Source organism: Lathyrus oleraceus, chromosome 4, assembly GCF_024323335.1.
Source record: "Lathyrus oleraceus cultivar Zhongwan6 chromosome 4, CAAS_Psat_ZW6_1.0, whole genome shotgun sequence".
Taxonomy (NCBI): domain Eukaryota; kingdom Viridiplantae; phylum Streptophyta; class Magnoliopsida; order Fabales; family Fabaceae; genus Lathyrus; species Lathyrus oleraceus.
In genome coordinates, this window is record NC_066582.1 from 352,469,369 (window position 1) to 352,496,384 (window position 27,016).

General features: G+C 38.8%; 1 long non-coding RNA gene across 1 annotated transcript; it reads right to left on the reverse strand.

Moving 5' to 3' along the window:
• Positions 1-18,101: 18,101 nt before the first annotated feature.
• Positions 18,102-20,265, reverse strand: LOC127075450 (uncharacterized). The gene is made up of 2 exons (XR_007786451.1): positions 19,795-20,265; positions 18,102-19,192 (listed from the first exon to the last, which is right to left on the reverse strand). It is a non-coding gene; the product is annotated as an uncharacterized LOC127075450 (long non-coding RNA).
• Between the last annotated feature and the right edge of the window lie 6,751 nt (positions 20,266-27,016).

Here is a 27,016-nt window from a genome sequence, read left to right on the forward strand (position 1 = left end):
TGAACCAAAATGACAAGGATCCTTATCACCATAAGGATCTCCGACACCAAAAGGATGACGGTAGGTTGTAATAATTGCAGAGGTCACCATTCACCAAAAGGATGAAGGTTGGACCAAAACTCCAAGGGTCTTCGACACCAAAAGGATGACGGTAAGATCACAAATGTCAAGGATTTACCATTACCAAAAGGATAACGGTTATCGTAAACAGGGTGATGATTAATGTTATTCCTCAATGGACTTTCACCAAAAGGATGATAGTGAGAAAAATATTGGAAAAACAAGGCTACTGCCAAAGTTCAGTAAACCTGATTTGCTGGGTAGTATTGGAATATTGCTGGGTAAGACTTGCCCGGGGTATCGACAATAAAAGGTTGCAGAACAATATTCTCTGGGGGGATGTAGTTTCTACCAACAAAAGGTTACATGAAACGACTCATTGAGGGATGCTCAATGTGAAACAAGGTAAGTGTTTGGAGAAACATTGTTTGATTAAGCTGAGGATAACGTCTTATCAACAAAAGGTTGAAGGATGTAACCCAATGGGGAACGCCCGATAGCAGGGTAGGAACTCTCTCAGAGAAAAACAACGACTCAACTGAGGGTTGGCATGGATGCCTACGACTAAACCTTGGATTTTGATGCGTGTTATGTACATGAATGATATGTATGTATTATGTATGAGGTGATGCATGTAATGTATGAGATGCATGTTTGAATGCAAAGGATGCTTGGTTTGTTTGGGATTGGCCCCCCTTTCATAGGCGATGTGTTTTCTGGAAATCAGTGTTGGTTGTATCTGCTTTTGTGTGGGTGCCAGCAAGGTGGGCTTTGGGTTTTCTGGTGATTGTCGAGGTGGATTGGTCTTTTGATTGGTGGAAGGACCTGACTTCCCGACACTCAGTAGTTGATGATGTGATGAAAACGCAATAGATGCGGATACTCTTGGTGCCCCAAGTTTGATCTCTTGCTGATATGTTGTGTATTTGTCTTTGAGAAGATCTCAATTTCTTCTTCTGATGCGTTTGGCCAGCCCGTAACTGAGCATAGCGACGTGATCAACGCATGATGATTATGCTTTTGACGTGCCCCTAGGATTCTTGTCAAGATGTGATGTTGTACTGGTATGAACTTTTGATGTTTTGGTTGTGAACTCAAGCAATCACCAATGTCTTGATGCAATCGGCCTGACTGACTTGGAGATATGAAGGGAATCTGCCCCTTGCCACTTGTCTTGCCCCTGATTAGCATTTGGGGACTTGCCTCTGACGAATTGAGTGTTGAAGTGTTTTTCCTCCCTGATCAACCGATGCTTGGAGATTTATCTTATACTGACTACTTCTTATGTCAACATGATCAAAAGATGCCATGCCCCTGATTCATATGATGGTCTTGATTCGTGTCAGCACCAAAGATCAAGTGCCCCTTGTTGGAATTTTCTCGATGTCAAGTACTGACTGACAATTAAGCATTGTTATTCAAGAAATGGTGATTTTAATGCAACAGTTATGCAAGTTTTGAAAAACAATCATTCATTTGGAGTGTCGTGGTATCGTGTGACGAGTGGATCACGTGTCCAAACGCGGTGCTGATTTGGTGTAGTGTGTGATTGATATAGTGAGAATAGAATATTAGCAAATCTTTGGGAGTCAGTTTACTCAACCTTGCTATAGTATGCTTTCAGAATAAACCCTACTTCAATTAGGTCTTTTGAAGGTTGTAGCGTGGCTTGGTTCATGGTTATTGAAACAAAAGGATATAAGGCTCAAAGTTTATTTTAACCCACCCCTTCTTCATGATGATCTCCGATCCTACGTTCAATTAACTCAACATACACATTTTTGCGGGTGTAAGGATAAAGATGGTGATTCAAGGTCTCTTGGAATGGCAACCATCTTATTTCGTTTTTTTGGATGTCGGTGACCCTTTGATTTTGAAATGGTGGTCACTGAATCTTGTCTTGTTTTGTTGGAGACTTTCATTGTCTCTTTTGATTTTTGTTTTGATCCCTAGCTTTTGCTTGGACCGCTTTGTTTGAAGCTTTAATCTATCGGGATTGCCTCTGTTTTTGCCTAAGTCTTCTTTTTAGGGTGTCTGACTTAGCGGGCTTTTTTTGATTATTTTTTTTAGAAATTGTGACTGCCAAGCCATTGGTCATTGAAGAACAACCGACATAAAATTTGGATTTGTATGGTTCCTTCGACACTTCGGGATTTGTGTGAAGAATGTCATATGGTTGATCCTTGTATGGGATATTTCATCTTGTAATTCGAATGTGTAGCCAGACTAACTGAACACTACCCTGCCCCTAGTTAAACGTAAGGGTTTGTAGATCCGAAAGAAACTCCTACTTCTAGGCTCGAAGTGGTTGACTAGGGATTAACTCCTTATCTCTCCAGTGTTTGGGGATTTGAAATAATGCATGTACATCATTAGCAAGGTTTTATCCGAAAAGCATACGATCAACAACTATGAGTATTTTGTTTTCGTCATCCTCCTTCCAACATTTACTAATCAATAGTGTGATGAAAGAAAGTGAGGTGGAAAAGTATGTGTTTGTGATTTTGCAATGGTGATAATATGAGTGAATATGAAAGATTGATTCAAAGCATGCATAATCATCACATTAATAAGACCAAATAAACATAACAATGTTTAAAGCATACAGTACTTAAACAATCAAGAACAAATTACAAGAATGCAAAAATGGTAAAAATGGCATAATGATCGCCTCCATTCAAATGAACAGGCCTTAATCTTTGGATTCTTCGGCGGAATTGCCCTGTTGATCAGGTTGGTGAGGAACATTATCTTCGAGCTTCACTCGACTCTGCATGCGCTGGCATGGGGTTTGTTGCAACATTTGGCCTCACTGGCGTGAATGTAAGTGCTTTACTATCAACCAAATCTTGAACCTTGTGCTTGAAAGCCTTACAATTCTCTATTGTGTGCCCTGGAGCACCCATATGATACTCGCAATGAGCATTGGCGTCGTAGCCTGGAGGATATGGTGGAGTTGCAGGTGTTATCTCCTTCAGAACAACCGATCCATCCTTTAGCAGGTAGGGGAGGATCTTGCTATATGATACTGGCAGAGGATCGAAATGTCTTTCAGGCCTCCTTGCCCTTTGCTAGTTAGGTGGACGTTGTGGAGCACGTTGTTGTTGATTTTGATGCGGCTGCTGGTAGACCGGCTGTTGATAAGGCTGCTGATATTGTTGTTGATATGGTTGTTGATAGGGTGGCTGATATGGTGTCGGGGTGACCGCGGCAACCTGATGATAAGGCGTATGAGCATTCGGAGGTGCCCTATAACCTCCTCCTCTCATTATGGCATTGGTCTGACCTTCTGGCTTCTTTGGGAGATTAGGATAAGGCTTCTTCATCCCACTTGAAGCATTAGCAGCACAAGATAGCTTTCCCTTCTTGATCTGGCTTTCAATTCGTTCTCCCACGGAGACAACCTCAGCAAAAGTCGGGAAACTGGATCCTACCATCTTCTCCATGTATTGGGTATGCAGAGTTCCCATAAACATGTCAGTTAGCTCTTTGTCAAGGAGAGGAGGTTGGACGCGAGCTGCAAGCTCTCTCCAGCGCTGGGCGTATTCCTTGAATGACTCGTTGTTGCGTTGAGTCATGTCTTGCAGTTGTGTGCGATTGGGCGCTAGATCTGTGTTGTACTGATAATGCCTGAGGAAAGCTTCAGCAAGGTCTCTCCATGACTGGACCTGGCCTCTCTCCAGTTGCATGTACCACTCCAAGGATGCCCCTATGAGACTATCTTGGAAGTAATGAATCAGGAGTTGATCATTATTGATGTGGGCAGCCATTTTGCGACAGTAGGCTCTGAGGTGTGTTCTTGGGCAGCTGATTCCCTTGTATTTGTCAAAGTCTGGGACTTTGAACTTCTGTGGAATCACGAGTCCTGGCACCAGGCACATATCGACAGCGTCCAAACCGGGAGTAGTGTGAACCTCCAAGGACTTAAACTTTTCCTCAAAAGCATGGAGTCTATCAACAGCTGGGTTTGGGAGACCTCCAACAACAAGCTTGTCGGGTTGTGGCATGAAGAAAGCATCATATGGATCTTCATCACCCATCATGGATCCATGGCGAGCAGATATAGCAGAATGCTCATGAGGGTTTATATTGACCATTGGGATCGGAATAGGGATTGGTCCTCCTCTAGGCTGATTTGGGTTACCATCAAGGTCAATCACTCCAGGGATGCTAAGCGATGGCGATCCAAACTGAGCAACAACTTTCCTGGCTTCGGCGTTAGTCTCGGCATCCTTCTCCTTCTGGGCCAGGAGCAACATGGTTTCCAACAAGCGATCCATCTTTGTCTGCATGGAGTCAATGTCTGTTCTCATGTTTGCCTCAAGTTGTTCGAGTGTCATCTTGTAATTGCGGCGTGTCTCGTACCGGTGTCGAGTAGTCAGCGTTACTGGACAAAGGGTAGAATATGGCATAAGTTTTTTGTTCTGGACAATGATATGCAATGCATGTTGATGATATGCAAATGCATGAAATTTTGCCATGTTTTTTTTTTGCAAAGGAATACCAATACTCAAGATCATCCACACGTCAGGTACGTCAGGATAAAAAGGAAGCAGCAAAGGTTTCTCTGATCACAAGAAATTCCCCAAAGGTAGGTTCTAAAGTTATGTTTTCAAGGAAGGAACTTAGACTCACGGATCAAGTTCAAAACTTCCTCGCGATGGTGGGCTAGCCACATCGTGATGGGAGTTCTGAAATGATCTAATCTAAGTGGGATTTTCGTATTGTACGAACAGGGTGTAGACCCTTCGGTTCAATACTACATAATCGCCAGTTATGAAAACAAAACTTGGGTTTAAGGCGAGGTTCCCAGAGTCACGGATCGTATTTAGAACTTCCCCACAATGATGGGCTAGCCATATTGTGATGGAAACTCCAAACAGATCTACTCTAGGTGGAGTCTTCGTATTGTCCCACTGAGGTGTACACCCCTCGATTCAATACTACATAACTCCGGGTTCTAAGTTTTTCTCGAAGCTCGGGTATGAAGCTTGTCTCACAACAGATATCAAGTCCCATATTATAGCAAAAATCACATACAACATAAACAATCATAATAGAATACAGAGAAATAAGTATGGAAGAAAAGAATATCTTCCAACAGTCATAGCAAAATCAGACTAAGTTAGGCTAGACTCTCTTGCTTTGGAGCAGGGTCCCCAGCAGAGTCGCCAGTCTGTCGCACCTCAAACATGATGATAATGCGATCCCTCGCGATAGGACGCGGAAAAAATGTTGTCCCCAGCAGAGTCGCCAGTCTGTCGCACCTCAAAAATGATGATAATGCGATCCCTCGCGATAGGACGCGGAAAAAATGTTGTCCCCAGCAGAGTCGCCAGTCTGTCGCACCTCAAAAATGATGATAATGCGATCCCTCGCGATAGGACGCGGAAAAAATGTTCGAAACAGAGTCGCCACCGAACTTTATTTATTCCAATGAAGGAATAGGAAAATATCGAGAAAACCTTTAAGAAAATGGAATAATGGTCGTCGCAACCATATTCGGGTTCGGGAGTCGATTACGCAAGGGGAAGGTATTAGCACCCCTTACGTTCGTTGTACTCAACGGGAACCTCTTAGTATGATTTTGCTATTTGACTGTTAATTGAATGTTATTCTCTTGCTTCGAGTGATTAGAATTGATGATAGATATGGATGAAGACCTCGGGAGGGGGAAATGGGAGGTTTTTTATTAGTGTGCTCGCGAAGATACATCAATCTCCTGCCTACGTATCCTTATGGTGCAATAAGGAAATCAGAGCATTCGTAGTTCGGGCTACTACGAATATTTGGTGTGTTTTGTTTTGATGAACGACTGTGTAGGTCGGCGTTCTAACGGCTAAACGATGGCATGTCTACTCTCGGGGGAGGCTCTAGCACTGGTTTGTTGTGCGCATTAGAAAGGATTGACAGTGTTCTTTTGATGAGGTTTTGGTCACGCGGGGGTGACAAGTTGATTTGATGTGTTTGTGTTTGATGGTGGATTGGTTTCGATCGCTCGGGGGCGAGAAGTTAGGTTTGATGCGTTTGAGATGTTTTTGGCGAACGACGAAAGATTGAGCAATATGGTGTTCACCAATCGTCCAATTCTTTCGAGGAGTAATAAGGCGTCCGCCTTCTACTCCTTTTTCGTCCAAATTATTTTGAAAGTTTGTTTGTGGATGTTGAATACGCACGGTAGTGAGGCGTACGCCCCCTACTTGCTTATTCAAAGAATAATGAGGCGTGCGCCTACTATTCCCTTATCCAAGTTTATTTAGCGTGTTTTAATCGGAAGTCGATAATTTGTGCAATATGGTGTACGCCAATTATTCAAATAATCGAGAGATGGTGAGGCGTACGCCTCCTATCTCTTGTCATCCGAAATTTAATTATAAAAGATATGTTTGGATGTTGCATCTAGTTTGCGAAAATGATTTGTATTGAATTGGTAGGTTTGAATTTATTCGATTGTGGTTTTGATTTGATGACGAAGATTCGAGCAATATGGCGTACGCCAATTATTCGAATAATCGAGAGATAATGAAGCGGATGCTCACTATTCTCCTTTTCATCTGAAATATGGAGTTAAAGGATTTGGAATTTGTATAAGTGATTTGAAATTGTATGGTTATGGTTTTGATTTGAATGACGAAGATCCGAGCAATATGGCGTACGCCAATTATTCGAATAATCGAGAGATAATAAAGCGGATACTCACTATTCTCCTTTTCATTCAAAGATTAATTATTAAAAGGTTTTGAGGAGTGTATTGATTGAAAGGGTTTTATTTGAATGACGAGAATCCGAGCAATATGGCGTACGCCAATTATTCGTATAATCGAGAGATAATGAAGCGGATGCTCACTATTCTCCTTTTCATCCAAAATACGGAATTAAAAGGGTTTGGAATTTGTAGCAATGATTATGATTTGAAATGATTTGAATTTGGAAATTATGTTTGATTTTGAAAATATGATTTGAAATTGTGTGATTTAAGATTTAATCGGGTGACAAGAACTCGCGCAATATGGCGTACGCCAATTATTCAAGTGCTTGAGAAATAGTGAAGCGTACGCTTACTATCTCCTTTTCATCCCAAGTTTATGTTAAGAGAGAAAATCCTTTTGAAATTGAGTTGGTTTGGAAAGATGATTTGATGAAATGAATGAAATGAAATTTATTTAGTGTATTATTTCATCTACTCGATTAATCAATAACCAAGTAGGTTTCATTGTAAGGAAGCCCAAGAGTAAGCTATGTGAGGTTGATGGCGATGCTTAGGAGCGATCGACTTACAAGGGTGTTTGAAAGTGGGCTCGATATTTAAATCGAGAATTGCATGATTGTGCTTTTTGAAATTGGTTTGTGTTGGATTGGAATGAAATTGAATTTGTTTATGAAAAGATGGTTTGGAATTGGATCAAACTAATTAAGTTAATTAATTTTAATTAATCATATTTAATTAATTAATCAAAATTCAACTAGCAATATTAGTTTAATGGTTTGAATGAAATTGGTCACAATGTGCTCCAAAACCGGTTTGGACGAAATGACAATAAAATTGATGTCATTCGCGAATTCATAACGCGGTGAAATTGTACAATTGATTTATTGAAGCTTTGTTGGTATAGCGACATGAATTTTGTCGAATCCACATAAGAATCCAATTTAAATGTAATGGACTTTAAACGGCTCATCATAAACTTATTTACTATATTTACTAATTTACAAGGGGTGTCAAAATTTAGTGGGCCTATTTATTTTTGTATTCAAATATACCACCACAATTAGCCCACATGATTAATCAAAATAATTAGAAGAAAAAAAAATGAAATTGGATTTAATTAAAGCATATACATATACTCCTAAAAAACAGAGTCTGCAGCTTATTAACTTCCAACCTAAACCAATCCTAAACCCATTCTTTGCTGCCAAATGTCAATGCATAAAATATTTAATTTCTAAAAAAAAAAAATCACAGAAAAGGAAAACCGAACTTTGCTGGACATTGAGTTACTGTATTTTCCAGCTTTGGTCAGAAAGTATTCATGTATTTTGAATCCCATTTCCACGATTCCTCCCCACAGTCCCAAAAACAGAAGCATTCGGAAACCCTTAAGGTTCTCATTGTTGTATGCAACCAGCAACAAAAACAAACCCACGACCTAATTTCACACGCACAGCAGCGGCATAATAGACATGGACTTAATGTCGAAACCATGCTTTTAACATATTGGAATGATAAAACACCAACAATTACAGGACACAACATTTCTCTATACTAATTTCAGAGATCAAAATAAGAAATCAAGTAACATAATGGATATGAAGTCAATCAATCAACACCTTAATTCAACTTGTTTATATAATTTGTAATCTATCTACCCAAGCTAGAAGGAAAAACAGTCACGACACAAAACAAACTGCAAACTACAAACTTCAAATTGATTACACACCCAAATCAGAAATTGTACCGACAAAGACTCTATACAAAGTAAAATACAAAAACTGGAACCGAGATGTTACCCCAATGACGAACCGATGCTGTTGATGTACCGGCTACTGCTTAAACGGAATAGAATCGATTACGGCGATTCGCTTTGCGTTGACATTATTGTTGCAAATTGGGATTGCCACTGCATGATGACGACCGAGCCATTGATGTTGTCGTAAGCGTCTCTGGTATGCGGAAACGGAGCCGAAAGGAAATCCTCGGTGATGACGGAGCAGATCCAGTACGAACAAAGGCGAGGGGTTTTGAGATTCACGTTTCCATGACTGTTGAGCTGGTGGTGGATGGGTATGTTACGGTTGTAAGGGTGCGATTTGAAGGGTTGATGGAGAAAAATGGGTTTTGATGGTGAGTTGAAGGCGGTGGATTCGCGAGGGTTTTGTTGGCTTGCGTGGAAGGAATATGAAGGTGAGGATGGAGGTGACGGCGGCGTTTCCGGATGGAGATGAAAGATTTGTGGAGAGGGTTTGTGGTTTGAAGCTGATTGCGTCGGTGGGTAGCGAGAGTTTTTAAGGTTGTGAGCTTGTGGTAGTTTTCAGCGGATGGAGGCGTTTTGAAGATGGGTTGAGACGGTGGTAAATGGTAAATCGCGGTGAGGGGTGAAGAGGTTTGTGAAGCGATGATGGAGTTTGTGATGGGTCGTGAGTGAGGAGTGGATTTTGCGAGAGAATCTCAGAAAAATCCGAGAGCATCCGTTTGTGAGGATTTTGTGTGAGAGAATAGTGAATGGAGTGTGTGTTCTCTGTAGGCGTGAGGGGAGAGAGATATAAAGAGGGTGAGTTTTTGTGAGTAAAAAATGCTGAGTTTGTTATGAGTGTGGATAGAGAATGAGAGGGAATGTGACGCGTGTTGGGTAGTGAGGGGAGAGAATTCGTGAGTGGTACGCGTGGAGGGAAGAGAGAGGAAAAGAAGAGTGAGTGCTGAGAGCGTTGGTGATTTTTTTTTGTTTTTTATGTCAAGAAGGAATCCAATGCACACAATATTAACCCTTGTTATTTATTTAAACAAAATAAAATTATAAGAGAAAAATCTAATTAATATTTGATTCTAATTAATATAAAAAAAACTAACTAATATTTTATTAAATTACTAATATTCTTAAAAAACTAACTAATTTTTAATATCATTCTAAAAAATATTTGACCAATTAAAAAAATAAAAATCGAGTACAAATTTTATTCGAAAAAATTAAACCAGTCACACTAAAATTGTCAGCACAAAACACATTATTTGAAAAATACATTGCTTCCTTAAATTTTGACAATTCAACCGATTTTTTGGTATTCTCAAATAAATTCATTTTGACTGACATTTTAGGTATTTATTCATGATGCAAATGTATGTCATGCTATGCATATGATGCAAAAATAAAAATGAAATCAATTCTATGAAAATTTAAATATGCCCGGACAAAATTGGGGTACGACAGTTAGGAATTAGGAAATTTCATGTGGATATTGTGATTGTTCTAGCTTAGACGGTTCCAACCATATATGATTTGTTGATTTTGGTTAAAATTTGTTCATCGCGAATTTTCTGGAAAGTTATTTGGTGAAGATGATGAAAAACAGCTCCAATCGCGTGTTAGATCTTTCTGCCTGGCTTTTGCGTTTGAATTCATGTTTACCGCCGGAATCAACCAATCACACGTTGCCATGCAATTTAATTAAGCGCAGCGTTTTGGTCCTGGCTTGGCTTAATTACGAAAATGCCACGCGGTTTAATTTTTTTCATTTAAATGTTTAAATAAAAATTTCATTTCATCACATAACTTCAAAAAATCATAATTAAATCATGGATAATCCAATTTGAGTGGGAATTTTTGCATTGATCTCCAAATTGTCTCTAGTTTTTTTTAGGTATGATAGTCAAAGTTGTGCCTGGTGAATTTTTTGACTTTTCCTAATGCCTTTGATCATGTATGCTATGTGTATATGTTTTGCCATATTGATCATAAAATCTTGATGCCTTAGCCAAAATGCATGAAATTTTGTAGGCATGTTCTTGACTCTTTCCTGATGATTTTGATGTATAGTTTGCTAATTTTAAGTCCCTGGTTAGAGAGATATGATGTAATCAAGTTGAGTGTGACAATTTGTGTCACACTATGTTATGCCATGTTCATGAATTTTGTTTCCATGCTTCTGCTTTGCCATTTGCTCTCAATTTTTGCATGTGATATCATCTAAATGTCTAGTTTCACCATGATTTTTTGTAGGATTTGTTGAGCCATTTCCTATTTGATTGGGATTTTTGTTTGCTGTTTAGTCATTTTAGGGTTTTTCTTGAGTGATTAACTTCCATAGCTTGTGAAATGCTCATTCCTTATCATATGAAGATGAAATTTGGTGGAGTGTTTCTTAACATGTTTAACTTCACTTTGGCTTTGGTCCCATTCATTTCTCATTTGTTTTCACTGTGTTACATTTGCTTGAAGTTGACACATGCTTTGTGACCTAGTTTGGATTGATTTTTGCATGTCCTGACTTGTTGAATTTAATTTCCCTACTTCCATTTGTCCAAATAGCATGAAATTTGATATGAAGCTCATTGAATGTGTTCTGTTTAGACTTGAATTTTTGTGGAATTTATTGAGCTGTTTTGGTATTTGTTTGATTGTGATCATTCTGTTTGCTCATATGTGGTTCACACTTGCCTAGTTTGACTTAAATTGTGCATGAAATGAATTTGGTGCATGGTTTTGATGTGAGGCCAATTGGATTCTCTTCTTAATTGATTTATCTTGGTTTTGATCATTTTTAACTTGCTGTTTTGGATTTTTCATCTCCTTTTGGCCCTAGTCTTGGACTAGTGGTTTGTGATCTCACTTTTGAGTTGTGTTTCAGGTTAATAGCACAAATGGCCTTTGCTTGATGGTGTGCTTCCATTGGAGTTGACTTGTGACTTGTGTATAGCTAACTTTGACTTTGTTTTGCAGGGATTGATACTTGAGTTTGAGCCTTAATGGCTTGCACCTTTGTGCGTTGGCTTGTATTTGTCTGTGTATAGTTAACTGTGAACCATTTGATGTTTAGTTCTGTGATTGGTATACTGATTGTATTTGATTGATTTCAGGTACATTAGTTGCTAATATTGCTTTGCTTTGCTTGATAAGCAATTGGCATTAAGGTATAACATTCTTGTCTCCATGTAGTCTGGAAGACCTGGCCTGTTACTTGGCCAGGCCCCTGTCTGAAGTCCTCCTTAAGAGGCGATGTTTGTGCTTGTTTATTTTTTGTCCCCAAGCAGGTAAAGACCTCTATGAGGCAATTGGCGGATAGAAGAGATATGCAATCTATCTCCCGCTATTCTGTTGAGTCGTCCCTCTGCTCACACCACTGTGTTGATGCATTGAGGACAGTAACCCAAGATCTTGTACAGTTGTACAGTTGAGTCCGTGTCTTGAGTGTAGAAGGGTTCCCACTTTCTGGACCCACACTTCTTTGTCTAAAGCTCTCCCTGGCCAGGGATAAGAGCTGTGAAGTCTCATCTTCACTCACCTTTCATCTGCTTCACCTTGGCTCTCAATGTCAAGGTTAAGAGCAAAACTCACCTTGTACAGTTGGCTTGCTCTTGCAGCCCCACCCTTGTTTGAGCCCCACTTGTGTGTATATAGTGTGTGCTGTTTGTGATCATTTACTATTGCTTGTGCTTTAGGATAGGCTTGCTTCCTGTGCAAGTTAGCTAGAAACCTTAACTTAGGGATGATTTTGCATGATAACATCTAGGCTCGAGTTAGTCTCCCTAGTGTTGTGTCTCCCTCTGTTATCTGGTTAGGCTAGTCCTGTATCCCTTCGTAGGGGAACTACGTCGCCCTGATCCTCATACCAGATGAGGTACGTAGGCAGGAGATGAGCAGATCTCTCCGGGCGCCTGTGTCTTTGTTTTGTGTTGTTGTGTGCTTGGAAGCTGATGTAAGTCCATCGAGTGGCATTCGGGTTCTAATGTGGGTTTGTTGGTTCGGATGCTGATGTAAGTCCAGTGATTGGCATTCGGGCTCCACATTTGCCTTCTTGCGTGTGTTTGGTGCGGAAGCTGATGTAAGTCCAGCGATTGGCAATCGGGTTCCATGTTTGCTCGTGTTTGCGTGGTTTTGTGTGCGTGTTAGCCGAGCTACGGATGCTCTAATTCTCCTTCGTCAAAAGGAGATACCTATGCATAGGATGCGATATCCTAGCGAGCATGTGTCGTTTCCCCGGTCCGAACTACTTTGACTCTGATATCTATGCTTGATAGACTAAGTAGGCCCAGGATGCGATATCCTGCCGAGTCAGTCTTGTTTGTTTTCTTGTGTCTCTTTCAGCCAGTGTGTGTGTGTGAGCAGTGTTTTAGCAACCATTTTCCTTCCTATTGTGTGTGGATCCCGTCGAGTACGACGGATGCGTAGGGGTGCTAATACCTTCCCTTCGCATAACCGACTCCCGATCCCATTCTCTTTGGTCGCGAGACCATGTTCTTTCCAGGTTTACTCTGAGCGTTTCCTTTCCCTCTCTTGGGATAAATAACGCACGGTGGCGGCTCTGTTGTTCTTGTTTTCCCGCCGGTTTTTCGCGTAATGCGACACCTACCCTGCAACAAGTAAAGACTTGGTTGGGGAAATTCTTTTCTATGAAGGACCTAGGTGAAGCAGCCTATATATTAGGAATCAGAATCTATAGAGATAGATCACAAAAACTGCTTGGCCTAAGTCAGAGTACATACATAGACAAAGTGCTGAGACGCTTTAATAGGCATGATTCCAAGAAAGGATTCATACCTATGCAACATGGCATGTGTCTATCAAAAACACAATCCCCTTCAACTAAGGAAGAAAGGGATCGCATGAATAAGATTCCATATGCATCTGCAATAGGATCTATCATGTATGCCATGTTATGTACTCGACCAGATGTCTCGTATGCTTTAAATGCAACGAGTAGGTACTAATCTGATCCTGGTGATGCCCATTGGGTAGTTGTCAAGAATATCCTTAAGTACTTGAGAAGGACTAAGGACTCATTCTTGATATATGGAGGTCATGAAGATTTGGGTGTAATTGGTTACACCGATGCTAGCTTCCAGACATATAAGGATGACTTTAGATCGCAATCTGGTTATGTGTTTTGCTTAAACGGTGGCGCTGTGAGCTGGAAAAGTTCAAAGCAAGATACAGTTGTTGATTCTACAACCGAGGCCGAGTATATTGCTGCCTCAAGTGCAACAAAGGAAGCTGTTTGGATCAAAAAGTTCATTAGTGAACTTGGCATAGTCCCTAGCATTATGGATCCCATTGGTCTCTATTGTGATAACAATGGTGCTATCACACAAGCTAAGGAGCCTAGATCTCACCAACGATCCAAACACATACTTAGGCGTTATCATCTCATTCGAGAGATAATAGATAGAGGAGATGTGAAAATATGTAGAGTACCTACACTTGACAATATTGCTGACCCACTGACAAAGCCTCTTGCACAGCAGAAGCATGATGGCCATACTAGATCAATGAGCATTAGGGGTATGCCTGATTGGCTCTAGTGCTAGTGGGAGATTGTTGGTGTAAGCCCTAGAGGCCAATACTTTTGGTACTTGTATCGAATTATTTATTAATAATAAAAGGCTTTTTCTTTATTATGGTTGTTTAATAAAGTCCCTGGAATAGATAGTCCGTTTAATGTATCAAGTGTGACTTGATCATGAGAGCACATTAAACACAGGGACACTATTCTTAAAGTATCCATAGTCGAGCTTTATTGTGAAGTGGGATAACATTAAAGCATTAAGACTATTATGTTTGTAGACTGATGATCACATCTCATGGATCATGGATAAAGAGTTATCAAGTCTTAAACATAGGTATGAATATTAAGAGTAATATTTATACCGGATTGACCCGCTATGAGAATACTATATAGAAAGTTATCCAAAGTGTCATAAGTTATTCTCATGGTGATAATGGTGTATACCACTCTTCGACCTGAAACCACTATGGATCCTAGATGTAGAGTCGAGTGCTTTGTTGCGGATCCAACATTGTCCGTAACTGGATAACCATAAAGACAGTTGATGGGTACTCCACGAAGCATGCTGAGGGACATGAGTGACCTAGATGGAATTTGCCCATCCTGGATAACAGGATAAATGTCTATGGACCCAATATTGAACTGGACAAGGATGACACGGTCTATACCTTGTGTTCAATATAGACATAAGGGCAAAGGGGTAATTATACACATAATCATTATCACAGGAGGTTTTGTCAGATCACATGACATTTTCGTGTCTTGGGTAGCAGTGATGTGTTGCTAGATACCGCTCACTGTTTATCATGTTAAATGCGTGATTTAATATAATTGCCAACGTCGCGAAAACCTAAAAGGTCACACACAAAGGACGGATTGATGAGAAATAGAGTAACTAAGGAACACCGTAAGGTACGGTGCACTTAAGTGGAAGACTAAATATGGTAAGGTACCAAATACTTAAGTGATTTTGGCATATTATGAGATATGGGCCAAAATACACTTAAGTGGGCTTTTTAGCTTGAAGCCCATACAAGTGGTTCTATAAATAGAACCCTTGGGTAGAAGCATTGTCATTCAGACTAACACTCAAGTGAAGACTTGGAATTTCGTTTCCCTCTCTCTCTCACTCAAAGCCTTCATTCGTACCAGCTAGCACTGAGATTGAAGGAATCCGTTCGTGTGGACTGAGTAGAGACGTTGTCATCGTTCAACGTTCGTGATCGCCACAAGAGGTAAACGATTCTATCACTGATCATGCCTATTCGTAAGGTGACACAGGTGACCGTGTCAGACCTCCTGTGTTGAGTATTTTTCTTCCCTTGATCACCAGAACTTGTTACTGTCTCGCATCGAATCCTTCGGATCTTCTACCTGAACCTGGAGGACATAAACACGGATAACCTACGCATAAAATCGCGAAAATGTAAAATAAAATTGACAATTAATAAAAATGATCAAATAACTTATGGAAATGAAAATTGACTTTAAAGGTACCATAATGCGTGCACAGTGTCTCAAAATCCTTCGTTTCTTGTCGGATAAGCAACGAAAACATAGTGAAAATGGTGACCGATCAATACTCGTAGGGAGCCCTTTTTGTGTGCATTTCTTTTGGTTGAAAAAGATGTTTTATTTAAAAATATAATGAGGGGATGAGAAACTAATTCATTATTTACATTTTGTGTTTGATAAGACTTTTGGTCTTATGCCTACGTACCAACATAAAATGAGGGATCAAAACCTCATAGTTCGTGGTAAAAGTTTCAAAGATGGGTGGATTGATTTTAACAAAAACTTAAAGATCTTTTGTTATCAATGGGAGAGTACTCAACCAAACATCCACCAATAATGAGGGCTTTATAACATTTAAGAGGGAGGGCTCGAACTTGGATTAAATCAACAAGTATGCTACTAACCCCTAATAAATGGAAAGTCTTACACTTAACATATCATGGAATGGGAGAATTACATCTCAACCAAGGATAACTCAATGTTAATTTATTTTTTTGAAAATTTTAAAAAGAAAACGGAACAAAGTGGCCAAAATGATTAGATGAGGTTATTAGTTCTTTTTGGTCTTTTTGAAAATAAAGTCAATATGATTAGGTGTTTTTACAAGCTTGATTAAGAAAATAGTTTGAAAATCAATGGCATAAGGCCAAGGTTTCTACTCATTAAAACAAGCCTAAGTTGAAAAACAACAAAGAAAGAAGTTTTAAAAATGAGGAGGAGATTTTGAAATCAAAGAAGAAAGGGGTGAAGATGAAGATGCTATTTTAGACAAGATTTAAAAGTTTAGAGTTGAAAAGATCTAACCCATGGGAAACATCCACAAGACAATAGTGTCAGATAGAATCTCATTTCCTTTGGATTGTCAAACAAACAACAAATCCATAATCATTTAAGCAATTAATAAGAAACCCAATGGTATCAAATAAAGATAACCAAACATCCAAGCAAGCACTCTAAAGCAAGCAATCTTCAATGTCCTTTGTGTGTATCATATGAAAAATCCCTTGAAACATACTCAAAGGGAGAACATCAAATGATAACAATGTGATCAAAATGACAATTTGGACAAAAGAGAGAGAGTGTATCAGATAAACCAAAGGGAGTCTCTCAAGCTTGTGTCAGATGAATGACATTGGCCAAGTTTTTCTTCCATAGCTCAAGAATGTTCTTTACTCTAAGTCCATAGGTCCAAATCAAGTCAAAGACAGAGATTCAACAGTTCACCAATATGTTTTTTAGTGTTTTTGTTTTTATTAAGTGTTTTAAGGTCCTAAGACCACAAATAAAATACAAGCACAAAATATAATGGCTCAAATGAGCAAAATGAAAATGACTGAAGCATAAACAATATGCCTAAGTGGGTAAAAAGCAAATATGATATGAGATGCTAAAATAAAAAGCATAAAGTAAATAACAAGAAATAAAAGCATGAAGTAAATGACACTAAAATAAAGCTAATATAATGAGATATTAGTAAATGTTAGTGAAAGAAGAAAAGATGTTTTAGTTACTTTTTGGAGAACACCCAACAAGCATGAAAATGTGAACCTATACATCATTTATGAGAAGGGTTCCAACTAGGATAAAATCAATAAGTATATGTCATACCCCAAAATTTGCCCTCCCTTTTTGATTTTCATCTAACCTATAACTTGAGATCTATCCATATCTCATTCATATTCATCATTCATTCATGGCTAACATTTGCTAATAAGTATCATAGATTCAAGGTTCATGGTTGATAAAATCAGGGATTTGGCTTGAAGATTATGGTATTACTCGTCATATGGATTGAAACCCTAATAGCTTGATCCTTTGTAACCTCAACTCCTGAGGCCTACATCCTGACACTCATATGGGCATCCTAACCCTAAATTCTTTATCTTGGGGGATATTGTTGCTTGGATTTTGTGCATGAACTGAGCCTCTAAACCCTAGTTGTGGTTCATGACATTGGTGCAATGCTTATGTTGGTTGCTCGTTGATTTGGGGACCTTTGATTATTGCTAGACACTTGGATCTTTGACCTAGCTAAATCCTAATTTTTTGTGACCCTGTGGTCAAGGCATGTTGAATCAACTGATCATCATTTGACCATAGGGCTTGCAAAATCCTTGGCCCTTGTTCCTTTGTTGTTTGTCTAAACAGCTTAACCTTATAACTTGATCCCAAACCCTACTTCAGGAGGTATATCATGCCCCAACATTTATTGATCTTGCTTAACCATGAAATCACTAAGGCATTCATAGTCATGGTATCATTTTACTTCACACACAAGTTTGCTCCCAGGTTTTGCTTCCATCCACAAGCATGACATAATCAAGATACATTCAAGCCATGTGGTCCATTGTTTTTGATTGAATTGATTCTTGTTGTGAAGGCCCTATTTCATTGTTTGTTGGTATATCACTGATGATTAGTGGCATTTCAAGTTCATGATGATTTCATGCATATTCATGATCACTTGATACTTTAAAGTCACTCTTTCAAACTCATGGTCCATGTTTCATTTAAGGCCATGCAAACATTGATTTTAGTGGGCAAAATAAGATATTATTTCATTACATTCAAAAGACATAATCATACAAATATTCATTCATACATGGTCAGATTTACATCATTTGAAAAGAAATACAAAAAATAATGACTTTGACCAAAGGATGACTTTGGTCAATAGTTGACTTTTTGGTCAACTTTGACCAAAGTCAACATTTTTTTAAGAGTCCTAAACTTCATAATGTCATCCTTCATTCTTCTTGCTTCATCATTTTTCTTCCAAGCTAACTTCCCCTCCCAAGCTTGTCCTTGCATCTTTGTCATGATGATTTTGTTTAGAGCTTTGGTGCAAATATCCATAACCATGGCAGCCAACCTACAACATCATGACCAACAATATCATCATAACCATGGAAAACATACAACATTGTGTACGCACATTTCATGACCAAAAGCATTAAACCATTCAACATTACGTAAGATAATTCAAATGCATACAGTCACGAAATCGAGCAGTAGTACACAATGATTATCCAACATTGAAGAACAACATCAACATCACAAAACCTGCCTAACAGTTATACAACTGCAGCCACACTAAACCATACAAAAATTCTGCAGCATAATTCAAACACACAAAAACCTAATAATAGCTAACAATTACTTAACCAGTTTCAAGCAGTGGACTAATCAACTTTAACTACCAATCACCATGGTTGTTGCTCAGAAACTCAAGGAAGCTGCTCCAAATTTCCGTATTCAACATCAGAGAACTATTTCCGAAATGACAAATCTGTTACAGCTTTATAGATGAAGAACCTAAAGCTGATCCAATGGACACTGATGACAATGTCAATAATAAAACAAAAAGTAATGATGCAGACGAAATTAAGCCTAGTAATACAGAAGGTGAACTTGTTCAAGAAGCTTCAAATGCCGTGGTTGAGGAGGCAATAGTTGAATCTGAAAAGGAACTGTCTTCTGCGGAAGAACCGAAAGCTGATCCAGTTGATGCTGATAACATAATCATTGGTAACGCAAAGACTGATGATGCCGAGGAAATCAAGCAAGGTAATGTGGAAGCTGAAAATTTGACTGTTGAGAACCCTCAAGTGGAAAAAACACCCTGACAATACTAACAATTGAATATCAGTAGTTTAAATTTCCATCTCAATCACATTTTCATTTGAATTTCTTTTCACATTTCATCTCACATCTTATGACTAAGACATGGTTGGCATACATTTAAAATCACATTTGCAAGTTGAGTTTCATTTGAGCTCAATTACAAACAAGATATCATTTACAATTACAGTTGAATTACAGTTGAATTCATCCTAACTAATTATGCATTTCTAACCGAAAATTTCATTTCAACTTGAATTTCATGTGAATTTAGTAACATATTTGAACTCTATAAGTACACATTTCACGCTTCAGACATAAGAGGTTCAATCCATATTTTTTCCATAATAGTTTATTTTCATTCATATCACAGTTCAGAGAATCAACAAAATTTTCATAACAAAATTCATTCACTATTCATCAAATTCATCATTGATTCATCACCACTCACTCTCACTCTTCAGAGTTTTGAGTCCAATTTCTCACACATGAATTAGCACGTCCCTATACTCTCACGATCTATCGAGAATATTTAGAAGAAGTGGGAGATTCAGAAAAAGAAGGAGGAAACCAAACTGCAGAGAGAAGGAAAGAAGTTCATACCTTTTTTCGCCAGAGAACCACCGCATCGAATCAACTAGGTAAGTCTCATTCTCTTTCTCATCCTATCAATTTGAACCTCTTGAAGTCGTTCAACCTCGCGCACAGATTTCACAGTTCCATTTGGCGAAGACGTTAATTTGAAAGACTTGGATGACGATGATTATTCCAGATTCAAGATTTTTCATAGTTTCAGTTTGATTTCCGAAATGGAGGTAAAAATCTGGAATCAAAGATACGTGGATCTCGTTTTACTGGCTCATGATTTTCTTCATGTGAATTTTCGAAGCAAGAAGATGAAGTTGGGAAGGAATCGAAGCTTGTCCATATGAGCTGATGAACGTGTGTTACGACGTGTTTGATGGCGTTGGCTTGGACCAGGGTATGAAGATTATTCTGGAGGCCCACACAAATTGTTATTCAACACCCATGCTGCAGTGCAAAGGCCATCAGGCCTAGGGATGGGCCTCTGCGCCCAAAGTTCCTGCTGATATTCCATTCTTGGGCCTGCACCCCCAAGCACCACTTTGTTTATTTAATTTTTTCCATATTTGTTTTAGGTTATAATTAGGTTAGATAATTAGAATTAATTATGATATTAGATTAATTAGGTTAGATAATTAGAATTAATTACGATATTAGATTAATTAGGTTTTAGGACCTGATTAGGCTAATTAGAATTTCTTGATAATTAAAAATTTAGGTTGATTTAGATAATTAGAATTAATAAGGATGTTAGATTAGGATTTTAGAATTAATTGGATATTTTAGAATTCTAATTAGACTAATGAGGTTAGAATTGATTTAGATTTTGGAATTGATTTAGATTTTGGAATTGATTAAGTTCTTTTGATGATTTAGAATTTATTAGAATTCTTAGATTAGATAATCAGGCTTAATGCCGTAATTGTGCTAATTGTTTCATTAATCTTAGTACTTAAGGTTTTAGATCTTGATGCATGTTCCCATAGATTAGGATTTGCAAATCATCCGTTTAACTAACTAAACTTTAGGTTTTTGTTCGTGCAAGAATTTTCCAATTGATTTTCCCCACTGATTAAGTTGATCAAAGCACACTTTGATCGACAAATCCTTTGACTGTGCTTATTTCCCTTAGCTTAGTCAAGTGATCAAAAGATATGCTGGATAATGGATCTCCAACTTCAATCAAGATTCAAAGATTAAGATCAAGAGTTCAAGTAATTCAAATCAGTACAAGACAAGACTATTATTCAAGCACTAGAAAGGTCAAATTCAACACTTGTTGATCATGAGCCAAGCTGTGTGCCATGAGTCTTAAGTAATAGAGAAGGAATGAGACTGGAGAATTCCTACCCCCATTCTGAATATCTTTGGGTACGGGATGAATGATCCAGTTGCTCACTGTATTCACCTTTATTCATAGGCTTTAACACAACTTGATTCAAGTTGATTGATAAGCCTCTTCATTCTTCAAAGACAACCCTTCATCTTGGGAAGCTGGAAGGAAATTCAAATTCAACACTCATCGATTATGACGCAAATTACACGTAATGAGCCTTAAGTAGTAGAGAAGGAATGAGACTAGAGAACTCCTACCCCTATTCTGAATATCTCTGGGTACGGGACGAATGACCCAGTTGCTCACTGTATTCACCTCTATTCATAGACTTTAGTGCAATTTAAATTGAATAATTGATAAGTCTTTCTACACAGGCATGAAGATCAAATTTAAGAGCAGACTTCAACCTTTCAGGGTTTCATTTCTATCTTTTTCTTCCCCCAGTAAAACTAAAACCATTTTGTGAATAAACTCAAAAACAATTAACCCTACGATTAGAATTGTACGAAACGAGCCTTAAGCAATGGAGAAAGAATGTGACTTGAGAATTCCTACCCCCATTCTGAATATCTTTGGGTATGAGACAAATGACCTAGTTGCTCTCTGTATTCATCTCCATTCATAGACTTTAGTATGATTCGAATCATGACTCTCATTTCAGAATAAAAGAAAACTGACCTCATCAAACTCAATTTTTCCTTTGGGCTTCATTTTCAGTTTGAAACCTTTTCAGAAAGGATGTGTTACTTCCGTTCTACCGTGAACGACGCTTAAGCCTCCATGTGCGAGCAAGCAATATTTAACTGCTAGAGTGCGATCCGAGTTCATCCATTCTACCACAAACAGAGGGACGCTTAAAGCTCCCGTGCTCGAGCATACAAGCCAGTCGACAATAGAACGCGAGCGTTAATACTATCCACTAAAAAAAACTAACACATCCATCCTAGTTCCACGAACTACAGAGCTCTGATTTCCTCATTGCACGAATGAGGATACGTGGGAACGAGGGACCAAATCCTTGGAGAGAATATTTATCTATTTCTCACCTTTTTCACACTTATCTATTAACCCATATTCTTGTAAAGAACATTCAAAACGGTTCCCATGGAGTACCATGGATATTAAGGGTGCTAATACCTTCCCCTTTCATAACCGACTTCCTTAACCTTTTCTCTTTCCCCCAGGTTTTATCGATGTTTACCCGAGCTTGAGTATACACACAGGATAAATTCGTGGATATTCGTATCGGCCTGCATTTTGTGCATTGGGTTGTCACGAGAGCCACACCCAGACTAGATTCAGTTAGAAGTACTTTTATCCTATGAGAATTCACTACGATAGGGTATTTTCATTTGACTCAATAACTCTGGGAGACCTTTTAGGGACCACCTTTGAGGACTAGTACACACCTGTGAGAGGGCTATTGGTTTTTTTCCTGCAGGAAACCAAGACCCTTCATACAATTGATCTCTTATATATGTCGGACCTTTGATCCTATACCGAGTTACATGAACTGGTTATTATTCAGATTTCTTAGATCATATCAGATTATTGATCCTATACTAAGGTTACCCAAATTGTCTAGGTCATGTCGGACCTTTGATCTTATATTATGTGATGTGGCCAGATTATCCATAATCTCCATATTATATTGAACTGCTGAATCTATGATGCTTGCATATCATTACATTATTTTGAAATTAATTTTTGCATGTACATTTCCAGGGAATTCAAGAGACAAGTCTTTGTTTTAGTGATCATTAGAGAATGGATCCTACTAGAAGAGGTGTTTGTAGCTACAAGTTTGTGGAGCCTTCATTGAAGACCTTGAGAGGATTGGGAGCTCATATGATTTTCGACAACAAAGACAAGTTCAAGAAGTCCTACGGGAATCTCCTGGGTATGCTTAACACCGAAGTCAATATTACCGCTCTTCACACTCTGGTGCAGTTCTATGATCCTCCATTGAGATGCTTCACATTCCAGGACTACCAGTTGGATCCTACTTTTGAGGAATATTCACACATCTAGGGATTGAGATTCAGGATTAGGCTTTGTTTGTCCGTACAAAGGAACTTCCTAAGTCTCAACATCTAGCTGAAATCCTTCACATAGAGAAGAAGGAAGTGAAACCTAATCTTAAACCTAAGGGTGGGACCCATGGTTTTGCCTTGAAGTTTTTGGTTGACAAGGCTTTTACATTTGCTGAAGCTGAAACTTGGGATGCCTTAACACTATCTTTACTTTGATCATATATGGGATTGTGTTGTTCCCAAACATGGATGACTTTGTTGACTTGGCTTCTATCTGTCTCTTCACGGCCAAGAACTCTGTTCCTACTCTTTTGGCCGACGCATACTGTTCCGTCCACGTGAGGAATGAGAATAAGAAGGAAACTATCGTGTGTTGTACCCCCTGCTTTATAGATGGTTTATTTCGCATCTACCCAGTAAGGGTCCTTGTGTTGACAATGAGGGAAATCTGAAATGGTCTCAAAAGATCATGTCCCTCACAGCTGAAGATATCTCCTGGTATTCTAGAGTTTATGATGACGTCAAGATTATCCTGGATTGTGGTAATTTCCCTAATATACCCCTTTTAGGTACAAAGGGTGGAATTAACTATAATCCGAGGATATCATTGCGCCAGTTGGGATACCCAATGATAGGCAAACCAGATTCCGATCAGTTAGAGGAGTTTGTTTTGTATAAAGGGGTTGACAACTCAGAGTTCTAGAAGAGTATTATCCGAGCTTGGGGAGATATCCATCGTCACGGAAGGGCCGAATTGGGAAAGAAGAATTGTATTACAAAGAAAGCCTACACTCAGTGGGTTAAGGAGAGGGTTAAGGAATTTTTGTTGCCATTTACACTTGAACCTTCCATGACTATCAAGCCAGTTGAGCCTATTATTGTTCCTATTTCAGAGGTTGATGAACTCAAGCGTATTATCAAAGTGTTAGAGAAGGAAAATGTTGATCTCCGATCTAACCTCGGTAAGCTCACCTTGGAGAAAGAGAACCTGCAGTTTAATCTCAACCAGAAAAGGGACCGAGCAGCCAAGATCGCCAAAGAGATTCAAGAAGAACAACACAAAAGAATAAAAGTAGGTGATGCTTTTAAGGGTACTATTGAGAGCCTTTTTGTGAAGAAGAAACAACTTGCCGCAACATAATACAAAGTGTGCAAGACAGAGATCAAATGCCAGGATCAACTCAAGAAGTTGCAAAGCCAGCTAGAGACCTTCCAGAAATAACTGAAAGAAGAGCGAAGCCGAGTTAAGAAACTAGAAGTTTCTCTTTCTCAGCATCAATCTGACCTGGACAAAAGGTTCGAACAAATTCGGGAGCTGAAGGGCCAAGCTCATAAGAACTTTGAAAGTACCAAGTGACTCGATCAAGAGGTCACTCAGTGGGAAAGGAAGAGTCGTCATCTTCAAGTCCTTTTAGATCAGAAGGAAGCTTTCTTGCAGGATCTTCTGGATGGGCCTAATCATGCATTATTGCGTAACCTCACCAAGGATGCGCAATACTGGAATAACAGACATGCTCGTTTGGCTCAGTTTGTTATTCACGCATTGGAAGATATGCCCAAGCTGCTGGAAGATGCTTATGATGTTATATTTCCACATGATACCCCTTGGGCTGTATTTCACTTTATCTTTGTTTGTAGAGTTGTATTTCAGAGGCTTCAGGCCGAGCATGTTGTAGCTCACTGATAACACTGAAACATACTGCGTATTTGACTCGGATTGCACATGCTTATTAGGTTTTTATTGTCATTTTCTTATGTTATGTTTTCCTTTTGTCCTATTTTCAGATATTTTTCCCTACAAGAGCCTTTTGTGAAGAAACGAAGCCAAACGATCAAGAAATCAAAGTTTTTGTAGAAATTTGTTCACATGGCGTCCAGCATGGCGATCGCCAAGGAGGGTGCCATGACGCGTAAGCTGTCAACCGGTGGTAACTGCCACGTTTCCCATGATCTTTCCATGTTGTACACACGACGGGCGCCTTGGTGGGGATGACGGGCGCCACCTTTGTTGGCACGACCTCACTAAGGGAAGTTGGAGGATATTTCTGTCTTTGGCTAGCTTTTTAGAACTTCTATAAACCGACTGCTGTATCAATTAACTAGTTTGTCTTTATTTTCAGCCCATTCACAAACATCTGCATTTTTAGAAATTTTAGTGTAGCAAAAGGGCATTATGTATGGGTTGAAAAAGGAACTAATTATAAAGGAACCAAAGCAATTTGGGTACCTAACAAAACTTAACTTTGTTTTGTAGGTTTGCTTGAAGGCCACAACAAATCTTTGGTATTTGGATAATGGGTGCTTGATCGGTCACCATTTTCACTATATTTTTGTTGCTTATCCGACAAGAAACCAAGAACTTCGAGACACTGTGTACGCATTATGGTACCTTTAAAGTTAATTTTCATTCCCGTAATGTATTTAAGCAATTTTATTAATTGTCAGTTTTATCTTGTGTTTTCGTGATTTTACGCGTCGGTTGTCGTTTTTATGCCCTACAGGTCCACGGAGAAGATCCAATGGACCCAATGCGAGAGAGTGGAAAGTTTTGGCGTTCGAAAAAAGAAGATTTTCCAGTTCAGGAGGCCTGACACGGCCACCCGTGTCACCTGACACGGGCCGTGTCAGGAGGAAGGCGAAGAAAGTACAAGAAAAGCCCAAAACAGTGGTTTGACACGGCCGCCCGTGTCAGCTGATACGGCCCATGTCAGCCTGACACTGCCACCCGTGTCAGTCTGACATTGCCCGTGTCAGCCTGACACTGCCCGTGTCAGCCTAAAACGCTAATGTTCCAATTTTCGGGCTTTTTCACCGGGCTTGAGCTGCATGGACATTTTGGAGATTTCCACTTTCTGCCAAGGGATTTTCACTATATAAGGAGGGTTTCTACAAGAGAAAAGATCATCTTAGAATACAGCAAACCACAGTATTGTGAAGCAATCAAGTATTATAGAGATCAAGGCATTTGGAGAGTTGAAGAGATTCATGAGCGGGAGCGATTGAAGATCAAAGTCATCCAATTACTTGTAATGTGTAATTTTTATCTTGAATTTGTTTTAAACAATATGAGTAGCTAAACCCCCCAATGCTAGGGGGGTGTCCCTGATTTAGAATTGTAATGAATTGGAGTTTACATTTGCATTTATAATATTTTATTTACGGTAACCTTTTGATGTGTTTATTGCTTTCTCTTTCGGACCAATTGAGATTGATCTATAGTTATCACTTAGGCTGGACCGCCAGTGATAAGGTTTTCGTCAGGTTACTCTGTAGTAGATATCACCTAGGACTAGGGATACCCTGTATGAACCAGAGCATTCTTGATATTATACAGCTTAACTTCACCCTAATTGGTTATGGACATAGGAATTAAGGTAGATTGATTAAAGGTTTTCTCACCAAGGACTTGGGAGAAAATACCCTTGAGAACTGGTAGTAATTGATATTTGTTGATGCAATAGTAACTCATAGTTGTTACAGGGATAAATCATACACCTTCCCTGGCATTGTTCCTTTTTCTCTATAAACCCTTATTTTCATATTTCTTTACCTTTCCTTTTATTATTATATTTTTACACTCAAAAACCAAATTAATACTTTTTGTTTAATTGAATGATAATTTAAACTCAATACTAACGTGCAGTCCTTGAGATCGACATTCGGTGAATTTCCCCATTATTACTATAAAAGGCAAAATAGTACACTTGTTATTTTCCCGATCAAGTTTTTGGCGCCGTTGCCGGGGACTGCCAAAATATAGAGTTTAATTTTAAGTTCAATTAAAATTTTGTTGCTCTGCAATAAAATTATTATTATTTTATTTTATTATTATTATTATTATTATTATTATTATTATTATTTGTCATTTATA